Below are 4,503 nucleotides of genomic sequence, written 5' to 3'. Positions count from 1 at the left end.
GTGGTCCCTGGTCAGGAGTGAAATCAAGCTGGGGAGGAGCCAAGTCTATCAGGAGAGGATGGCAAGGGTGGGTGGTGTCGGAGTAAGAACCTGAAGAAGTTGAGACTCCGGACGGAAGCTTCCTTCAGAGGGATGGCGGATGCCAGTAGCGAAGCCAGTAGAACGCAAGGCGGCCCGTGTGGCTAGGACAGACAGACGAGGAGGCTCCCCGAAGTCAAGCAACCAGAGCCCTCATGGGTCACTGGTAGAACTTTTGCTTCCACTCCTGCTCTTGTGTGGGGCGTCACTGTAAGCCCGAGAGACATGATCTGCACCCTCCGCACACCCGAGGGCTTCTCTTGAACATGCGAGGCTTTCTTCTCAGCCCCAGAAGTCTTCAAAGGCCCCCTGCTTCCTGAAGCTTCCCCATCTGCACACCCAACCGACTGCCCCTTCGGCTTACTTCCACAGCACCTGGGGGACCTCCGTCAAAGGCCCCCGTTGAGGAGTCTGTACTCAGTAGCTCTGTACTTTCTGAGGAGAAGGAATTCCTTTTATGTATTACCAGTGCCCCGTCCAGCGTCAGCCCTTAGTAGATGGAAGAAGGGAGTGGGGGATGGAGGGAAGAAGGAAGGAAGGGGGTTGAAAGCTATATGCCCAGATGGTTTGGAAACAAGGGTTTCACATTCGGGCCACAGCCTGCAAAGCTTTACAGTTCTTCAGTCAGGGGGTGCTGTCCTCGGAGTTGTTCCGTCCCTGTGAACAGTTCTGACGCCATGTTCCTGTCACGTTCTGGGCAGAGCGTCCCGGCTCTTAACTGGACACCTGCTTTGAGACTTTTGCAGAATCCCTCAGAGCAAGAATATCATCTTAAGCAAACTGCATTGACACATGCATTCGAAGCACTTTCAAAGCTTCCAGCGAAATGTTCTGGATCGCACCTAATGACTTGACAAGATACCAGAAACGATTAAAACTAGTCGTGCCTGCAGTCAGGAAAGAGAAGCCCCGCCCTTCTGCTCCCTCCCCACCCCAGATGCTGTAGACAGAGCCCTGAAGCGCAGATCTGCTGTAAAACACCTTCCGTGTCTCTCCTCACTTTCCACAGCCCCGTCGTCCCTTGAGTTCTTATCCCTTCTGTGCCGGACAGACAGGGGCACGTCGTCTGTGGGGGACGGTAGGAAGAGGTTAAGACCCTCTAGCGCACAGCAGAATGAAACTTCCCTGGGACTTCCCCGCCCCAGACTGTGCCCCCTGCCTTTTCCCCAAAGCTTGTGGTGTTTCCTCTGAGAAGGAGTCCTGCCTGGAAGGCTCAGAGGTCATGTTGTCCCCTCCCCACAAGGAGCCTCTTGGCCACTGTGGCCTCCTCCAGTGGGGAGGCTGGTTCTGCTTGTGAGTGGTGATTGGTTTAGCCCTGCACTGGGTCCTCTGCTGCATGCACGGCTTCCCTAAAGGGCATCTCGCCCTCTCCTGGGACACGCGCGCTTCACGAGCGTGTGTGGCCCCCTTTAAATAACCTCTGTGTGTCATGGGACCTGCGTCGCCACTGCTCCTGCATTTCTCAATACAGTGGGTTTAATACAAACAGCTGCACGGAGGTTCTCCGGTGAGACACGGAAAGAGAAACAAAACTGTGAGCTACTGTGTTGCGATTAGTGCTTTATTTTCATCTCGTATTCTACCGTTTCTGCCCAAAATCTTGTGCTTTGATCCTGGACCAAAACCTGACTTGAAGCCTCCTGGTTGTTTCCCAATAAGATAACTGGAGCCGGCGATAGTCTAATGGCGCAGGCTGAGCTGAGCAAGCACCATTCACGTGCCCCTTCCTTCCCCCGCTCCCCTCCTCCCCTGCACTAGCGCAGAGCCCCGCCACAGACAGTAAACAGAGGGACTGCTTACAGGGTTTATTTGGAGAAGCAAGGGCAAGGGCAGACTGACGGAGGGCCTTGTGCACAATGTAGCCCCGAATGGGAAGCTCCGTTCGCAGACGTACTTTGGAGAGCTGATAACCTGCACGTCTTTCCCATGGTTCACGTCCTTAATGACTCCCAGGGCACAGAAATCAAGGTTCCTGCAACCCAGCATCAGATCCAGATGCAAACGTGAACAGATGGCTGTTAAAATTCCTGCTTGTGCAGCTCTGGCCCCGCTGAGCTCCATCCTGGGGAGCTGTCAAAGGGGAACCCACCCGTCTTCCTGAGAGCACAGTAGGTGCTGAGGTGTGGGGTTGGCCAGTGGAGACCAGGGCCAGGTGGGGCAGGACACAAACAGAAAGACAGCATCTGCCTCCTGGCACCACTAGCGAAAAAAAACCCTAAACATCTAATGGGGGATAGGGTGGATCTGTTGGCCTAGAAGCTCACAGAGGAGAAATACCCAAACCAAGTGGACTCCGACTCTTGAAGAGCCCCGTGGGACAGGGCAGAAGTGCTCTTTAGGGTGTGTTGGGGCTGGGGTGAGGGTTGGCGCTCCAGCGCTTAACCCTCCGTGCCACCAGGTCCCTGAAAGAAGACAGGAGAGTTGAAAAGGAGCGGAGGAAAAAGAATTCATACACACACAGATCCACACTGTTGGCAGCTGTACAGAGTAAGAGGCAGAAACTTGACCTTAATTTGAAACCCGACAGGGAGCCAGCAGAGTGATTTAGAAGGATAATGCCCTTCTAATGGCTGGAAGCGAGGGCACCACATTGGGCTGCAGCTTCTCAGCTGCAGTGTTTGGGAAGCGCTGCCCTCAGTGCTCAGGCTTGATTGCCTAAAATCTGAGGCGATGGGAGGGTCCCTGGGGAGATTTCGGAAAGAGGAACCTAGCACACTGGACACCTGTGATTTCTGGGACCTGCACACACCACTGAGCTGTGGCTCTCGGAGTGGCCCCGGGCATGCAGGGAGGTCAGGTTGCCCTCGGGGGCGCTGCAGGACCGAGGAGGAGAGGGCGGCAGTGAAGCAGGCGGGCTTGGGCTTCCTGGCTGGCCGCCCAACCCTGAGCTGCCTCTCTGGTGTGGAGGCCAGAGAAGCAGGACCGGGAAGCAGAAGAGCCGCTGTGTGTGGCCACGCCCCTCAGGACACCTGGAAGCCCAAGTGTCAGTGACCTGCTTCCCCCCAAGTGGGCCAGGTGTGAAAACTCTTTCTTGCGAGTGGGGTAAAGGATTACAGAGCAGGGCCTCTGCTTTGCATTCAACAACTCCTACGCCTTTCGTCTCATCTCATTCGTGACCAGCCCCTCTGTCAATGTGCCATCCCTTAACCCACTTCTTCCAGGTTTCCTGTTGCCCTTCCTCCTGCTGAACTTTTGTCTTTGGGGAAATGATGCCCTTGGGATCCCAAACACTTGGTTATTCTAAAATGTGAGTCCCTCAACGTGTGCTACTGTGTCCCTAGTAGACCAGTCTATTGTCTGGCTGACAGCTGAGCCACAGGTGTGAGTCCAGAACCAGACCTGAAGGGTGACGAGGGCCATGGGGTCAAGGGCTCCCCCAGTCTCTACCTGAGCAGTAAGCTCCGTCTCTTGTCTGCGTGTGAGTCTTGCTCTACAGTCTCCCTCACTCTGTCCAGGACCTGCCAGTGTCCGCGCCTCCTCTCTGAAGGCATTGTGTGCTTCCCTGGTTTCGCTGGGGTCCTTCTGCCCACTGACAAAGAAAAACACTCCCCGGCGTGCTCCTCCTGCGGCCCACTTCCTCGATTGGAAGCAAGTGTCCCCCCTCCCTCGCTACTCTCTCCTGACCTCCCTGGCACTCCGGCTCATCTATAGTCTCTGCCCTTCTTCTCCCAGGTGTTAAACCAAGCCACAGTCTGGGGAAAGTGTGGCGCAAAGGAGAGAAAATCCCTATCCAGAAAAAGAAATAGTAGAGAGTAAAATTCATTTTGCTAAAAAAGAAATCCTTGAAGTAAGGAAGGTTTTTCAAAGTTCACACAGCTGAGAATACTTCTTTCTCTCTCGCTCTTGTTTGGTTTTTTTAATGCTAACACCATCCGCTTGATGTAGCTCTTGTTTATAACATGAAAACCAGCCTCGGCCCTGCTGAGTGGGCATCTCTCGAGTGTGCGGTAGCTTGTTGGAGGGGGACGTTGTGAGCCTGGTGGGTCTGGTGGCACCTGGCGTACGGATGGCTGGGAAAGAGCCTGTCCCATTGTCAGTGTCAGCACAGCATGTGGTAGCAGTGGTCTCCTGGAGCTGCCATATCAAAGTACCAGAAGCTAGGTGGTTTATAAGAGCCCCCATGCATGGTCTCACACTCCCAGAGTCTGACAGTTCAAATTCAGGGTCCCCTGAGGAACAGCTGTCTGCACTGAGCCTTTCTGGCCTCCCACAGGTTCGGATGGCCCCAGCAACCCTTGGTGTACAGTCCTAGTATAGGACCTCCTCCTCTTGGTCACATGACCATCCCCTATTTACACACACACACACACACACACACACCCTCCATCTCCATGCCTCTTCTCTTTAACGAAGGCACCATTCAGATTGAATCCAGTAGGAGGAACCCCCACGTTAACGAATAACAACTTCGAAGACCCAATTTCC

The 4,503-nt window shown here is 54.5% G+C and overlaps 1 long non-coding RNA gene across 1 annotated transcript in view; it reads left to right on the top strand.

Annotated features, from left to right (window-relative positions):
- The first annotated feature begins 1,370 nt into the window (after positions 1-1,370).
- The window catches only part of LOC123522190, a 7,593-nt gene continuing 4,460 nt past the window's right edge, over positions 1,371-4,503 (top strand). The window contains exon 1 of the long non-coding RNA XR_006680471.1: positions 1,371-1,612. This is a non-coding gene — a long non-coding RNA (uncharacterized LOC123522190). The remainder of the gene's footprint in view (positions 1,613-4,503) is intronic.

The sequence above is a fragment of the Echinops telfairi genome, unplaced genomic scaffold (assembly GCF_000313985.2).
Source record: "Echinops telfairi isolate 266 unplaced genomic scaffold, ASM31398v2 ScPeMD7_3533;HRSCAF=4204_0, whole genome shotgun sequence".
In the NCBI taxonomy this organism is placed as follows: Eukaryota; Metazoa; Chordata; class Mammalia; order Afrosoricida; family Tenrecidae; genus Echinops; species Echinops telfairi.
The sequence above is the reverse complement of the archived record's forward strand: the minus strand, read 5'-3'. Positions and strand labels throughout refer to the sequence as shown.